The following is a 16,491-nucleotide window of genomic DNA, read 5'->3' on the forward strand; positions in this document are numbered from 1 at the left end:
TCTATAGTAGTGTCTATCTATTAATCCTAAACTCCTAATTTATCCCTCACTCCCTTTCCCCTTTGGTAACCATAAGTTTGTTTTCTATGTCTGTGAGTCTGTTTCTGTTTTGTAAGTTCATTTGTATCATTTTTTAGATTCCACATATAAGTGAGATCATATGATATTTGTCTTTTCTGTCTGACTTACTTCGCTTAGTATGATAATCTCTAGATCCATCCATGTCACTGCAAATGGCATTATTTCATTCTTTTTTATGGCTGACGGATGATATTCCATTGTATCTCCCATATATTTTAAATCATCTCTAGATTACTTATAATACTACTACAATGTAAATGCTATGTAAGTAGTTGTAAATACTATGTAAATAGTTGCTGGGTGCACAGCAAATTCAAGTTTTGCTTTTTTGAACTTTCTGGAATTTTTTTCCCCCAACTATTTTCAATCTGTGTTTGGTTGAATCTGCAGATGCAGAACCCACAGACACTGAGGGCCAACTGTACAGCAGCTGGCTACAGACACAGTGCAGGTTCCTCAAGAAATACGTTGGCTGGTGGGCTGATAAATCAGGACAGTGATAAACAAAGCTAAGACGTTCAGAAGTGTCTTTTAAATATTGCATTTGGGGAAGATAGCTCCGTGACAGAGGTGGGAATGTGCTTGGTGGGATGACAGACAATGCGAAAGTGTAGGGGGATGTTCGGAAGGGCGCTGACTCACACATACACAGACAAATGCTCTCCCTTTTATATGAAGCTGCTTCTCCTACTCGACCTCATCTGGCTGCTGTGATCCCGCTGTCCTATGGTCTGCCCCACCACTACCCATCAGTTTTCAGCAATCTGTGCCTCTCAAACCATTCATGGATCATGAAGTCAGATTGGTGGGCTGCAGCCGACATTTTCTAAGCAAATAAAACAGGATAGAAAATATCAAAATACATCACACATAGTAAACATTAAAAACAACTATTGTTTTGTGAAGGCCGTTTCAATTCTTTACATGTGTGTATAGGGCTTAGATGTAAACTGCATTTCCTCCTGGGGGTAGGAGTTAAAGTTTTCAATCCACTGCTCTAGGGGGCAGATTAAAGCACCCCAGCCTTCCGCTGAGCAGATTCTGTGGCCGGGGGCTTCTTAGGCAGAACCGCTGTGAATAAGTACCGTGGAAGGTGAGTTAATGCTGAGAACCAGCCAGGACCTTCATAGCCTGTCAGGGTCTCAGACATGCTCTGGTCCAACGCCCTCAGTTTACAGTTTGACGAGGGAAGACGCTGAGTCTAAGAAAAGCCATAGGACAAATCAGTGGTAGCACTTGCACTCCCAGCAGTTTCCCTGCCTCTCCATCCTGGGTTTCTTCTCTTTACTTTGTGTGGTCCTCTATTATAACTCAGCAAAGAATACCAGAAAGGATTTGGGTTTTGGTCGGAAAACCTGGGCTTTAGTCCCAACCCCATCATTTACTGTGTGATCATGAACACACAAATTAACATTCCTACTCCTCAGTAGTATCAAATGTAAAACAGGATTCATACTATTAGAGACCAATTGAATTCATCTATTTAATGACACTTTTTACACTGTGAGGCATTATACATATTTTCTAATAATTATTTTTTCTCCTTGAGTATCTATGATATTTATTCAAGAAATGTGTATTGCTGTGGAGATGAAGGGGGGAATGACTGTAATATTACCAAGTTTCACCCCCTCTTAAGAGTATCCACTGACACTTTCTGGGGAGAAGACGCTTCTCCCATTCATTTCACCCCAGCATCTGCTTCTGTCCTCAGAGCCCTCACAGGAGTCTACAGAAATCCTAGTTAATTTAAAGCTAGTTCAATAACACGCCATTGCCCCAGCTTCCTTTACCTCCAGACCACAGTGCCTGGTTCCTGACAGCAGCCTGTAGATGGCGTTTCTCTTCTCCTCCATCCTGGGTTACATCTGTAGTCTCATCAGCCTGTGGGTACACGTGAGGCCCTATGACCATGGACACCCCACTAATGACATTGTTGAACCTCTGCATGCTCATGGGGGTACTCAGTACTGCACCTCCACTGCCCCGAACCCAGTCTTCTCTGGTTATTTCTCAGAATTCCAATTGCGGTGTCCTACACGAGCTGGCTAGGTAAACCCCCAGCCCACCAAATTACTCCTCTCTTTCCTGTCCAATTTCAGAAACAGCTGAGAGAGAAAGCAGGTGCCAGGCTGGTGGAGATGAAAATAATCGTCTTACTACTGATAACAGCTAGATTGGAGGATGATCCTCCCATCTACAGGCACAGTGGGCTGGCTGGCATTTCGGCCCCGGATTAAACTTACCTACCTGGGCCGAGCTGGAAAACTGCAGGCACCCGCAGCACGGAGAACAGAGACCGTGTGTTCTTGGGACAAGCGGGTTCCAAAAGAGAGGGCAGGTGGGAGCTGAGCCAAGTGTTGCAGTTTCTATTCCTAAACTTGCCAGTCAGAGAACTTCCCTCTCCCTTTCCTACTGGAGATCCTTCCAGACAGAAACATGAAGGCTTATTCCCTCCTGTTCTTTGTTCTCTGGCTTCCTTGTTCAGGGGCTTCCTCATGGCAACAAGGAATGTCAGGTTGCATGCCCTCTCATCTTGGTGCTGGACCCCAGGCAGAAGGAGTGCCTGGGTTCAGAATACCCCTAAATTTCGCAGGGAACAACTTCATCTGTTTTGATTTTGCATCAAAATCCCCCCTTGGCTCCAGCCTCCCCAAACAAGGCCTGTCCCCCCATGCAAATAGACCCTTGGGAAGGAATTAAATTATTATGCTTGTGCCTGGGAGCTTCTACTCCCTCTGAAGACCCCTGTGCTACCATCATCTCTGGCAAGCCTGGTCATGGCCCCAGGCCTTCCTCTGCTGCTCTCAAAGCACTATTCTCATTTGAGTTTCAGGATTTTTCAAAGGTGATAATCAGCCTCCAATTCATTAGATTTTCCCACCATCAAGGAGTTGGTCTTGAAAGTCCCCAAACCACCCCTTGCCCATCTTTGCCATTAAAGCACAGCACGACCTCCTGCCCATGGGGCATTGCCTGGGTTTCTGTGACTGTGATGCTGTGGGAAAAGAAAGACTGCAGTTTCCTTCAAAGTCTTGCCCAACACCTTCTAGGATCAAAACAAGAGCTAAAGTGCCCTGTTTCTTGATCTACACATTTAAAATCCAAAGCAGCTGTTTACACAGGCACTCTGGGCATCACTGAAAGAGAAAAGGCCCAAGACCATTTGTACCTTTCTGGACAAGTCAGATTTCTATTATGTAGGAAATGATTTTGACCAGTAGCTGGTCAGGACAGTTTCTCAGTTGTATGCATCCTGGAAATGACAGCAGTGACTCACAGTTTTCTGAGTTGTGACACCTTATCGCTGTGTTTTAATCTCCTTTCCTTTGTAATGCTACAATGTGGATTTGGGGATACAAAGGGTGAGAATACAAAGTATTAATAAATTTCAATCAATTGTGAATTTTAAAAATCTAAAGCTTGGAATCAGTGTTAATTCCTTCCAAATGTCATCAGTTATTCTCCCTCCTAGTGATTGTTCACGTGCCTCAGTACCATACAGTATCATTTACAAAACTTCATGGCGTTATCCCTCCTTTTAGGTTGGCCAAAAAGTTCCTTCGGTTTTTAAGTAAAAATAAAAGACACATTTTTCATTTTCACCAAGAACTTTATTAAACAACGTCGTCACCCTTTTGTTCCACTACCTTCTGCCATTTTGTCAGGAACTTCATAATTCCATCTTCCCAAAACTTTTGATCTTTTTGAGCACAGAAATGTTCCAGGTGCCTTTTATAGTCTTCCAGGGAATTGAAACTTTTTCCATTAAGAGAATTTTGTAAAGACCAAAATAAATGGAAATCCGAAGGTGCAATGTCTAGTGAATATGGCTGATGAATCAGAACTTCCCAGACAAGCTGTAACAGTGTTTGCCTGGTCATCAAAGAAACATGCGGTCTTGCGTTACCCTGATGGAAGATTATGCGTTTTCTGTTGACTAATTCTGGATGCTTTTCGTCGAGTGCTTCTTTCAGTTGGCCTAATCAGGAGCAGTACTTGTTGGAATTAATCGTTTGGTTTTCCGGAAGGAGCTCATAATAGAGGATTCCCTTCCAATCCCACCATATACCCAACATCACCTTCTTTGGATGAAGACCGGCGTTTGGTGTGGTTGTTGGCGGTTCATTTCGCTTGCCCCGTGATCTTTTCCATTCCACATTATTGTACAGTATCCACTTTTCATTGCCTGTCACAATTTGTTTTAAAAACGGAACGTTTTCATTACTTTTAAGCAGAGAATTGCATGGGGAAATATGTTCAAGAAGGTTTTTTTTGCTTAACTTACGTGGAACCCAAACATCAAAGCGATTCATGTAACCAGGCTGGTGCAAATGATTCTCAGCGCTTGATTTGAATATTTTGAGTATGTCGGCTATCTCCCGCGTGGTATAACGTTGACTGTTCTCAGTTAATGTCTTGATTTAATCGCTATCAACTTCAACTGGTCTACCCGACTGTGGAGCATCGTCCAGTGAGAAATCTCCAGCACGAAACTTCACAGACCACTTTTGACGCGTTCGATCAGTCATAACACCTTCTCCATACACTGCACGTATCTTTCTTTGCGTTTCAGTTGCGTTTTTACCTTTCTTGAAATAATAAAGCATAATATGCCAAAAATGTTGCTTTATTTTCTTCCATCTTAAAACGGCTACACAAAAAATCACCAATTTTGATAAGTTTTTTAAAAAATGCACACTGATATGACAGCTGTCACAATACAATCTAATAAAAATTTTCCAGTTACGTTAAAGGCAACTAAGTGCTACGAGAGCCATCTTACAGAAAAAACCAAACGAACTTTTTGGCCAACCCAATATTACTGATGAATTGATTGATTAAAAAAAATTAGCACTTTTTTTGCAGACATGTGGGATAATGCTAAGCGGTAAAGTTCAAACCCTGTGTGGTGGGGATGCAGGAGAAATGGGCCATGGACTTCATCTGGTGGATCTTGGAAGACTTCTTGGATGAGGTGGGGTTTGAGCTTAGTCTAAAGGGTGAGTAAGACATTTACAAGGGTTTCATAAGGAGAGCGGTCATCTGGGTGGAGCATTGGAGATATAGAGATTCTCGGACCCAACCTCAGAATCTCAGGGGTGAGGCCCTGGTACGTATGGTTCTGACATGTAACCAGGGCTGGGAACTCAGGTTTACTCAGAGACCAGAGAAAAGTCTGAAAGGCTGTCTCCGGGGCTAGGGGAGTCCAAGCCAGCTATTCTCCACCTCAGAAGAAGATCGAATGAGAGGAATTAAATGAAGCACAACAACTTGGTTTCCTCTGAAGATGAAGTTCCTGGATGTGAAGTTTGTTAAAGACACTAAGATTTTTACCCCATATGGCAAGGAAAGGCCTTCTTCAGAATCGGAAAGAAAATGCAGTTAAAACCAAACCAAAAAACGGGGCAGAATCTCATTTGTCTCAAATGGCCTATGCCAGGGGATGACAAACTCTTTCTGTAAAGAATCAGAAAGTAAATATTTTCAGCTTTATAGACCATAACAGTCTTTGTCACAACTATTCAGCTCTGCCACTGTAGCGCAAAAGCAGTGTTGGGTAATGCGTAAGTGAGTGAGCATGGCTCTGTTCCAACAAAACTTTATTTATGGACACTGAAATTTGAATTTCATATAATTTTTACATATTATGAAATATTATTCTTCCTTTGATTTGTTTTCAACTGCTTAAACATGTAAATTCTTATTGTTCACTAGAGCCAGGAGGTAGAAACAACCCAAATGTCCATCAACCGATGAATGGTTAAAAAAAAAAAAGTGGTGTATAAACACAATGGAATATTATTCAGCCTTGAAAAGGAAGGAACTCCTGTCACATGATGCACCATGGATGAACTTTTGACATTATGCTAAGTGAAATAAACCAGTCACAAAAAAGATAAATACTGTATATAATCCCACTTATATGAGGTACCTAAAGTAGTCAAATTCATAGAAACAGAAAGTAGAATGGTGGTTGCCAGGGGCTAGGGTAAGAGAGAAGGGAGCATTGTGTTTAATGGGTGGAGAGTTTCAGTTTTGAAACTTTTGAAAAGATTCTACAGATCAGTAGCACCACAATGTGAATATACTTAACACCCTACTGTACTGAACACTTAAAAACAATTAAGATGGTAAATTTTATGCTATGATTTTTACCAGAAACATTTTTTTAAAAAGAAAATAGTTAATTCTTACCTTGAAAGTCATAGAAACAGGCGGTGGGCCTGCAGTTTGCCAACCTCTGGCCTATCGATGACCAGTCTGAGGGCGAAAAAGATGGTCCAAATCAATGCTTCTCAAATGTCCCCACTGAAAGTTCTCTAACAATGCAAAAGGGAGAATGCAGACTCCCAGTGGGGTCTTCCTGCAAGTCTATAAAATTATTTTAAATACTCTTTCAAATGAGGTTCATGAAATTTTTTGAATCCTAGTCCATAACACATGTTGTTTTAATGTAAAATTGGCATTCACTGTAAAAATCAGTAAAAACTGATGTTCATGCAGGCTCAGAGAGGGTGAGTGACTTAGTCAAGGTCACAGAGCTAGAAGAAGTCAGTATGGGACTGGATCCCAAAATTCCTGATTCCAAATGTATACTTGCCCCCTGAGTGGGCTGCCTTCCCATCAGGCTTTGGCTGTCTATTCCCAACTCCTACCCGCATCCCCCTCAACATTGGGGCAGTCTCCAAAGTACTGAGGCAAACCGCTTTTGAGTTTCTACCAAAATTCATCAATTCATAAGTTTAATACCATCAATTCATACGTTTCATATATTATTTGTTCTGCTGTGTTCTAAAATATTTTAGTTTGATATATTCTAAAACTCATTTTTTTCCTGTCCTATCTAATTATACTTCCTCATCCATCTGTATTTTTTTAAACCATCCACAGCATCCCATTCTGTTATACATTATGGAATGTTAAATTATGAGGGAACAAAGAGATTTGTTGTTTTTGTATACCCAACATCCATTTTCTCTTGTGGTAGATTATATTATTTGTTCAGAATTCTCCCTTTTTCCCTCCTTTTCCTTCTCCCTGTCCCATTGACTTTAGTCTTGGCCATATGACTTGCTTTCCCCACTGGGTTGTGAGTTGACATGAGGGTGTGCTGGTCCTAAGCAGAGGTTTTGAGAGGATCCGTGTGTCTCCACTCACTTCTCTGGAGCTCCTGCCCTTCCAGAAATCCACGTGTCCCATATTGAGCCCGTTCCTTCATCTTGGGTCCCAGAATGAGAAAAACATGTGAAGCAAACATGAACCCCGCCAACCAAGACCCATTTGTTGTTTAAGCAAGCCAGTGAGTGTTGGGGTTGTTTGTTACACAGTATTATACAAGCAAAACCTGACCAATACACCCCTTCTTTTGGAACCAGGGTTTTGATTTTCTTCAGGAGACTCAGCCCCCACCTCCACTCTTCATCTGTAGGGTTTATTTGAGCTGATCCTCCTCCATCCTGCCCCAAGCACCCTCCAACACATCACACTGACTAACTCCAATCTCTGTTAAGATGTCTGCTGTTCCTATCAAAGCTGAGAGAGCCTCATTCTCTCTTGGCTAGCAGAAAGGAATGATCCTGTCACCTGCTATAAAGGATTCCTGAAGAAATTTTACTCATAACCCATATAATCCTAACTCCTATCTGTTTTATAACAGAAGCATAAAAATAGTGTGGATCACACAATACTAAATGCCACATCTCTTGGCTACTTTTTGATAGTGAGAAGGAAAGCACAAAAAACAAATAGCAGACATTATGAACTGAATGTTAACGTCTCCACTAAATTCATGTTAAAACCCTAACCCCCAATGTGATGGTATTAAGAAGCTGGGCCTTTGGGAGATAATTAGGTTTAGTTGAGGTCCTGAGGGTGGAGCTCCCATGATGGGATTAGTGCCCTTTATGGAAAGAGACACCGAAAAGTTTGCTTCCTCTCTCTTTCTCCTTCCACATGTGTGTATGGAGGAAAGACCATGTGGGGACACAGCAAGAGGTGGCCCTTTACAAGCCAGGAAGAGGGCCCTCACCAAGAACCAAATCTGCTGGCACCTTTATCTTAGACTTCCCAGCCTCCAGAACTGTGAGAAATAAATGTCTGTTGTTTAAGCCACCCAGTCTAAGGCATTTATTATAGCAGCCTGAGCAAAGACAGCAGAAGCTGTCTTATGCAAGGTACAGAAGCTGCAGACACCTACAAGTAAAATTTGTTCCCCGTGCCTTGGGGAAGAGCAGTGTCAGCTCTGAGTTATTCATTCTAACAAAGAGCTTGGCATAGTGGTATGCACAACCTAAAACACCAGGAAAACTTAAGGAGGTCTTCATTTGGTCTGGGAAACGCCAAGGCTGCCCATGAGTGTTTCAGGGGTGCCTTAGACAAAGGCATTTCTTCAGAACAATTAAAGCCTGATGAAAACATGTACACCTTTTCTCTCACATATTAGGATTCAACAAAGATTTGTTGTGAAGATGTACAATAAAAATCATGAAAGTCACTGGTTTAAGATATGCTTGGCTTTGGTATACACTTTTTAGATAAAGTAACACAGTGTTCTGAGTTGTATGTGTGAGATATTTTCTCCCTGAGAAGGAAAATAAGTTTACATTCTCCCAGTCCACAGCTGGATCATACAGGGACACAGAGTGAGCTCTGCTGAGTGACAGGAGAAGCCCACTAGGGATTAAAACAATAATCCCTGAAGTGTGAAATTAGCTGTGGAAAATCAGGGGTTGATAAACAGCCCTCTCCCCCATATCTTCTCCTTCTTCTCTACTCCCCTACCTTTCCCCCAGCCCCCCACACCTCATGTTTTCCCACCCTTCTCAGAGGTCTGGTGGGCCTTGTCCCACTTCTCACTGAACTATCCATGCCAGCCCCAAAGCAAATGCTGCCAACTGGACTGTCCTATGAGTCAGGTGCCCTGACCTGGTACTAACTAGAGTAAAATACAACGCTGCCCTTAGAGGCCCACAGTCAGTAATTAGTGAGAGATTCGTAAACAATCAGAAAGGTTGCAGAAATAAGAAACAAACAAAAGTGGAGGAGCTCTTAGAATGCCATCCTTTGGAAAGCACTCACCCCCCGGCTCCCAGGGAAGCTGACTTAATTGGTTTGGGTTGTGTATAGAGATCAATAGTGTTCAAAACACTCCCCAGGTGATTCTAACTTTAGCCAGGGCTAAGAACCACCCCCGACGTATTGAATTAGGAACGCTGGCGGTGAGGTTAAAACCTGTGTTTTAACAAGCCCCCCACGTGATGCTGGTGCACGCTCAAGTTTGGGAGCCGCTGGTCTGCGCTGCTAAGGGGCGGAGGTATGGGAATGGAGGGGTCCAAAAGGGGAGCAGTTGGGGCTGGCGCACAGGGCTGGGATGAGGGACTCTTCCACCGGCACCCTCCTCCCTCCTCTAAGCCTCAGGGCAGTGGACAAGCTCTCCCATCAGAGCCTGGCCTGAGCCCTTCGGGGTGGGCGGTCCTTGAGGGATAGTGTGTTGTGGAGTCCAGTTTTGAGACCACGGAGCCTCCCTCGGAAGCCTCAGTCACTCGGCTCTGTGGCCGCTGCTCATTTCGCTCCGGAGTCCCTTAGCAGGCAGGAAAGGTTGGGCCTGTGGCGGGGCCATAGCGAACGGCCAGAAAGGGCTCTTCCTGGAGAATCCTGGCTTCCAGTTTACGGCTTCTCATCCTTTTCCCCAAAGTGGGCCCCCTACTCTGAGCGCTGCCTTTTTTTTTTTTTTTTAAATCCCAGACAGGAACTGTGTCCATCCCCTGACAAAACCCGTGCCTCCTTTTCTGCACATGCAACATCTTCTTATCCTAAGCAATCACACCCCCACCCACAAGCAAAGCGGCCCTTGGCCCAGAGCACCCGGGCCCCACTCCCGATGCCCCCTGGCCCTACAACTCTTCCATCCCAGCTGACAGAAAACAGCGAGTCCAGCGGCCTCCCCACTTCGGGCCTCCCCGCCCAGACCGACCGACCGAGCAGGGCAAGACCCTACTGCTGGGCCCAGGGCGGTCCCCATCACAGGGACCCCCGGGGGAAGAAGAGGGATCCCCCGTCTCCCCACAACCCAAACTCAGCCCCTCGGCGCGCCGGTGGCGGCTTCTCTGCGTTTCTGGCCGAGCTGCCCGCCCCCCCCCGTGGGGAGGGGCTGCGGCCACGCGGAGTCGCCCGGGGTCCGGAGGCTCCTCCCCGGGGGTGGCCGAGCAGGAAGCGTGGAGCGCGGCGGGCGGGGGCACGGTGCGGGGCCCCAGGCGGCGGAGTATGCGCGGGCCTCGGCGGCCAGCCCCGGCGCACAGCCGCGGCCGGGGCGCGCGGCGCGGGGCGGAAAAGCCTGTTTACACAGACTGCACACCGCCTGGGGAATAATGCAGTAAAGGAAGTGAGCCGGCTCGGCCTGACTGCTCCAACTTCCTGCTCTCACACACACCAGAGGAAAAAAAAAAAAAAAAAAAAGAGGAGCGAGAGAAAGAAAAAAAAAAGGGGGAAAAAATCAGGATCTCATTACAAGAGCAACAGACCGTCTGCAGACGCCTGTCAGCATGGAAAGTCGGGGACTTTCGCCCGGTTCCTCCTAGAAATTCCCCCGAAGAAGGATCTTGAAAACTCCCCCGCATCTGGGTATGTAGTAGGGTCCGTGCCTGTTGCTCGGACAGTTGCAAAGTTTCGTGGGGCTTGGTTTTTTCTTTCTTTCTTCTCTCTGGCTTGGTGGGGGTGGGGCGGGTGGGCACCGCGTCGGAGGCTGCAGGCCCGGGGCTGGGGGCGGCCGCGGGGAGTGGGCGCAGCTGGGATGCTCCTGCGCCGGGTCCGCGCGCCGGCCCGGGGGCTGCGGCCAACCGGCGATGGCACACCCCGCCCTGGGCTGCGCTGTGAGCCGGGAGGAGGGGGTGCGCGGGGGAGCGGGCGGCGGTGAGACTTGGGGTCCCTCTGGGAGGAACGGTGACTGGAGCGGGCTGCGTGCCTGGAGGCTGGACCACCGCTGACCTAGCCGGGGCTGTGGCTCTCCTCGGGGTGGCAGTGGGCACCGACGGTCGAATTCAGGGAGAGGGCAGGGGTGGAGAGGGAAGCGGAGGGCGTGGGGAGCCGAGCCGCGGGGCTGGGGGCCGCGTCCCCTCTCGCTCGGCAGGTGACCCCCGCCCGGGTCCCCGCCCCAGGCGCACGCCCAGCCGGACCTTTAAAAGCCGGTGGAGTCATTACTGGACATGGTTTTGGAGGAGGACCGGGCAGGAGGTGGTCTTGGAGCCCCCAGCACTTTGGGATGGGGCTCTTCAGCTTGCATCTGAATGTTGGCCTGTAATGCTTCCGTAACTTTTGGGGGGAGGAATTACAATTTTGGAGGCATAAAAAAAAAAAAATTAGAGGTCTCGGTTTTGTTACGTTTTCTGAACCGAATCGTCCTGAGGACAAGCTGCAGTTAGGCGGCGGATGGAGGTGGGAGAAAGAAATGTTATTTCAGAAACTGCAAAAGGGGCTTTTTAGAAGGAAAAAAAAAAAAAGAAACGAGTGTCGGGAGAGTTTCTGGCTTGTCTGGAAACGGCAAGACTAATTGCCATGCGCTTCCGCTTTGAAACTGGCAGCAGACAGCATCTTGAAAATGACTCACTAGAGGAGCTCACAAAGAAACTGTGGTTTGCTCCTTCTCAGGTTTATGTATTTGTGCCTTTTACAGTTTCCTTTGTAGTGTTCGAGGGGTCACCCGCCCCTTCCCCGCCGGCCCCCTCCCACCCTCCCGCTTTTGGAAGTCCCTGGCGGGTCTTTAACTCCCCCCAGCACCCCGGCCAGGAGGGGGGACGCTGGGGGAGGCTGAGTTGTTTTTGGAGTTGGCTGGGGAAGAGGGTTAAAGGGATTCTGCTGCTGCGGGGGAAAAAGTTCCCTGAATTTTCCACTGGCTGCTGCAGGAAGAGAGAGCCCCTGTAGTCATTGCTAAGTAATGTCTGCACACACACCAACTAATCTCATTAGGAGTTTCCGCTGCTCGGCACAGGAGGGGTTTTGTGCAGCCACTGTCAGCCGGGGGAGCCCTGCGCTGGAGAGGGAGACAAGTTACGGCTTTATTTACTTAGAGGGGCAGCCGCCCAACGAACGTTTTCAGGGCAGCATCTTGAAAACTTTGAAGTCATTTTGGCCATTTTGGATTTCGAACTTACAGGTTTTTCTCTCCCAGGTGTGTGTGAGTGTGTGTGTGTGTGTTTTCTATTGCTCAAGCACCTCAAACACACCCATCCTCTCACGTCTGTGCTTCACTCCTGGCGGGGGAGGGCGGAGGTGACGAGAAACCAAGCATGTTCCGGGCATCTATTAATGAGCTCAAATTGATTTCTGAGCCCTACTGCCAAACAAAATACCCTCCGATCTCTCTCCCTTTTCTTCTGTCTCTCTGTGACACACACTTATTTGGGAAAGGTCAGTTATGAGTTTCAATTTATGGGGATTATAAAATTACAAATTGTGTTAGGAGGGCACGTGGGTCAGACAGTTAAGAAGACTGTCCCTAATTGTTTTTGGAGTTTCCAGTAATGATCCTGCCTGCAAAGACCCCTGATGGTCATTCTATGCCAAATATAGCAAAGGCCTTCTGGCCTTTTTTTTTTTTTAAAAAAACCTTTAAATGTTGGAAATGTGTAGAATTACTAAAAAGGGTAAAGAATTTTAAGGAACCTGATTGGAACTGTGGGGCTCCTTTATTGACAAGGACACTCTGCTCTCTTGAGGGTTTTTTAAGGTGTCCGTGTTTCTTTTCTGGTGGCAAAGCATGTCCTAAAAACAACCCAAACAGCCCGAGCAGGGTGTGAGTCAGTGGACGTGAGTACAGGATGTGCCTAACACCGCATCTGGTGCAGAGTAGATGCTCAATAAATTGTTGCATTGAAAGCTGTGAGTAGGATAACAGAACTTACATTAAATAGATAAGGAAAAAAGCTTTCCAAAGCCAACATCACTTTGCATGACTATTCCTTAAGGATGAAGGTTGTTAAGTATTCTCCTTTCAAGACTACATTTCCTTCAAAATAAAAAGGGGATTATTAGAGTCCTTCATTCCAATAGGTTATTATTTGGAATGAATAATGTTCATTTATAGCAATAGTTCTCAACTGGGAGTAATTTTGCTCCCCAAGGGACTTTTGGCAGTATCTGGGGACATTTTGGTTGTTACAATCAGAGGGGGTTCTACTGGCATCTAGTGAGTAGAGGTCAGGAATACTGCTAAACATCCAGCAATGCCCACAAAGAATTTTCTAGCCCCAAATGTCAGGAGTACCCAGATTGAGAAACCCTTGTTTACATTAATGGTGATGACAACTTTGATATGCATTCATTCAAGGAATAGAACATTTAAAAGTCATCACTGGCACTTTTCTGCCATGTGAATAACACAGTGTGCATGAATTTTCTCTCTTTTCGGTCAGTAATATGTGTGGAATGACATGTAAATAATGACAGTGTGATGGTGTACCTTTGTGAGCTGAATGAGACCATCTCTGAACCTCACTCACTTGGTACTAATGCTTTTTAGACCAGAATGGCAATAGCCCACGTGGGGGAGAGCAGCCCCATTTGAATTTTGAAGTTTGCTAAACATTTATTAAAGCCTTCCTCTTTTGCTTATTTAAAAAAAATTTACTAATTCAAACCTGGTAATGTACAATAACCATGAGATCATATATTGAAATTTATATTTGTAATAACTTTTTAGAACTTTTCCTGAAATCGGTTTTAAAGGGCTTCCAGGCAGTGCGTATAAATTAAAATATTCCTTTCTTAGCTGTCACGTATCGGATTTTGTGCGCCCTGTGCTACCCAATTATGTATCTATAGGATTCAAAAAACCAATATGGTTGCAAAACATTACCTAAGACAAAACAAACCCAAAACACTTAAAAAATATAATCTAAGGATGTGACTTCCTGGAGTAAAGTCTTTTTTCGCTGATGGTGAATTACTGCTTACTAATTAACGGCTTTACTCCCTTCCAGTCCCAGGGAATGATTCAGCCATTTTCATGTTTCCTAGACCTGGGGTTCCTCATTAAACTTTGGACAGAGAACCCATTTCTTTTATTCTGGCTGTGACCTGGCTGTAGGCAGCTGGCTTCTGCCCCTAAGGGCCAGTACCTGCACATATAGATGAGCGGTCCTGGTTACTTATATGAAGGACTCCACTCATGGCAAATTTTTCTGTATGTTTAAGGCAAGAGTATTTTATGTTTTATTATTTATCCGTAATTCCCCTTTGCCTTTGTAGATTGATGACATATTTGAGATTACATTAGTATAGCAATATTTTCTAAAGGTTAGTTGTTTTTTGCTGTTATAAAAAATATTAATATGAATTATCTTAGGAAGATGCAGAAAACCACAAAGAAAAAAAAAACATCTCCCATAATCCCTCTGTTAACATTTTGGTGTATATTTTTCTGGTCTTTTAAAATACATATACACACAGCTGCACATGCACACATAAAATTTTTAATTGGAGTCACACTATACTTTCTGTTTTGTAGCTTATTTTCAGTTAACGTATCATGTAACACAGTTTAATAACTGGTACTAAGACCAAAATTACCACACATAGAGCTCGTATTTATTGATCTAATAAATGTGTTGACTCAACAGTGGATTGACATAATTTCTACATGAACTTGTTCAGTGTTTTTGTCTCTGTGGCTCCAAGTAACGTTCTAAGAATGCTGCCCTTTTGAAAGACTGAATTCATATGTGCTGTGCAGTTTGGGATTTTGATGAGTTTCTCTATGATTTAAGGATGAGTCATGATTTGCAGTAGAATATCAAGATGTAGTAAAAGGAAGTCCAGGGTGCGACACATCAAAGTAGAATGTTGAGTGATGAAAACAGAGAAACTAGGTTAGACCAAAAATACACCTTGAACTTCTCTAACTATAAAGGAGGGAGGAAGGTGCCTCTTGCACACTTGGTGACTCTTACTTATTACTGTTTCACTTTATATCAGTAAAGTTTCCAAACTTTGAAATTGGTATTTTAAGTAGATTTTCAGTTCAAGAGTACTATTGCCCATGGCCAGTTTGAACTGAGATCATGTAGCTTTTTGGTTGAAACCGTGGCAGTGAGAACATGAAAACTCCAGTTTTGCCACTTATAGTACAGCCCCAGTAAATTGAATTATCAGAGTGTGTGTGCGTGCGTGCACACTGTTTTTGTTTTATTTTTTATTAAGGTATAGTTGATTTACAGTATCATGCTAATTTTAGGTATACAGCTCAGTGATTTAGTTACACGTATATATACCTATATAAATTCTTTTGCAGATTCTTTTCCCTTATAGGTTATTACAAAATGTTGAGTATAGTTCCCTGTGCTATACAGTAGGTCCTTGTTGGTTATCTATTTATATATAGTAGCATGTAATATGTTAATCCCAACCTTCTAATTTATCCCTTCCCACCCCCCTTTCCCCTTTGGTAACCATAAGTTTGTTTTCTATGTCTGGGGTGCAGTGTTAACAAATCCTAAGGGCCTTCAGTCTTTTAAGCAGAAATTTGACTCCCCATTATCCCTACCCACAACCGAAATGAAAATGGCCTTTCATCCATTACTGGAAACTTACATATATGTCAGCAGTTTAAAAATAAACTTTGAATTGATCATTTCAGTAAGTTGTAACTTGGTTGATTTGCCACTAGGAATTACTCACTGACCACTTTATGTGTTTTAATTTACAGTTGCTGGAAAGTAATTATTAAATTAGGAATTAAATGGGGTTATTTTATAATTGGCTGTGAGAGTTATTTGCATATTTTTAAAGAAATTAAGATGATGGTTATACTAATATATTCTGATCTGAATTTGGACTAAAATGAATTTACTCACATACATGCTTTAAAAAGAAGTTTTAAGCACACAGTATCCTAAGTCTTTTTAAAGCTACCATATCTAAGAACAATTCCTAATGTTCCAGGTATAAATATGGGAGTGATGGAGGAGGTATAAAACACATATATCTGATACCTTCTCTTACACTGTTTGGTGAGGTTAGGGGTCATTTACTCCAAACAATAGAATGAATCTGAGACTCTTGATGTCTTTTACTTTCTTTCACTGTTGTATAACTTATGTACATGAAACTGCCCAGATCTTAAATGTTATTGTATACACCTATGTAATCCCCACCCCCTACTTCTAAGTAGAGAATACTTCCATCACCCCAAAACATTCCCTGGCTATTTTTAATTGTATTATGGCAATTCCATGACTCTACCATGTTATTATACCCCAGAGCACCTGGATAAGATACTGCAGTATTTTTATTTAATCTACTTGGTTAAAAATAGATCATCAGAAAGTGTGGATTTCCTCATCATCCAATAAGAGGAAAAATCCTTTCTACACTATTTAATATCACTTACACTAACCAAAAGTAATATGTATGCTG

The 16,491-nt window shown here is 44.0% G+C and overlaps 1 protein-coding gene and 1 long non-coding RNA gene across 3 annotated transcripts in view; one reads left to right on the forward strand and one right to left on the reverse strand.

The window, feature by feature from the left end:
- Positions 1-386: 386 nt before the first annotated feature.
- LOC113620868 (uncharacterized) lies at positions 387-10,173 on the reverse strand. 2 transcript variants are annotated; one of them, XR_003432958.1, is made up of 4 exons: positions 7,243-10,173; positions 6,280-6,345; positions 1,875-3,418; positions 387-907 (listed from the first exon to the last, which is right to left on the reverse strand). It is a non-coding gene; the product is annotated as an uncharacterized LOC113620868 (long non-coding RNA). The 2 variants fall into 2 exon arrangements; XR_003432959.1 differs by having other exon boundaries at positions 1,875-1,965; positions 6,280-10,173.
- A 149-nt stretch (positions 10,174-10,322) lies between these two features.
- Positions 10,323-16,491, forward strand: part of ELK3 (ETS transcription factor ELK3) — a 69,117-nt gene continuing 62,948 nt past the window's right edge. The window contains exon 1 of the mRNA XM_027107247.1: positions 10,323-10,704. The gene's annotated coding sequence lies outside the window, so the exon portion shown is untranslated. The remainder of the gene's footprint in view (positions 10,705-16,491) is intronic.

The sequence above is a fragment of the Aethalodelphis obliquidens genome, unplaced genomic scaffold, assembly GCF_003676395.1.
Source record: "Aethalodelphis obliquidens isolate GAN/ISIS:26980383/991018 unplaced genomic scaffold, ASM367639v1 scaffold8, whole genome shotgun sequence".
Lineage (NCBI taxonomy): Eukaryota > Metazoa > Chordata > Mammalia > Artiodactyla > Delphinidae > Aethalodelphis > Aethalodelphis obliquidens.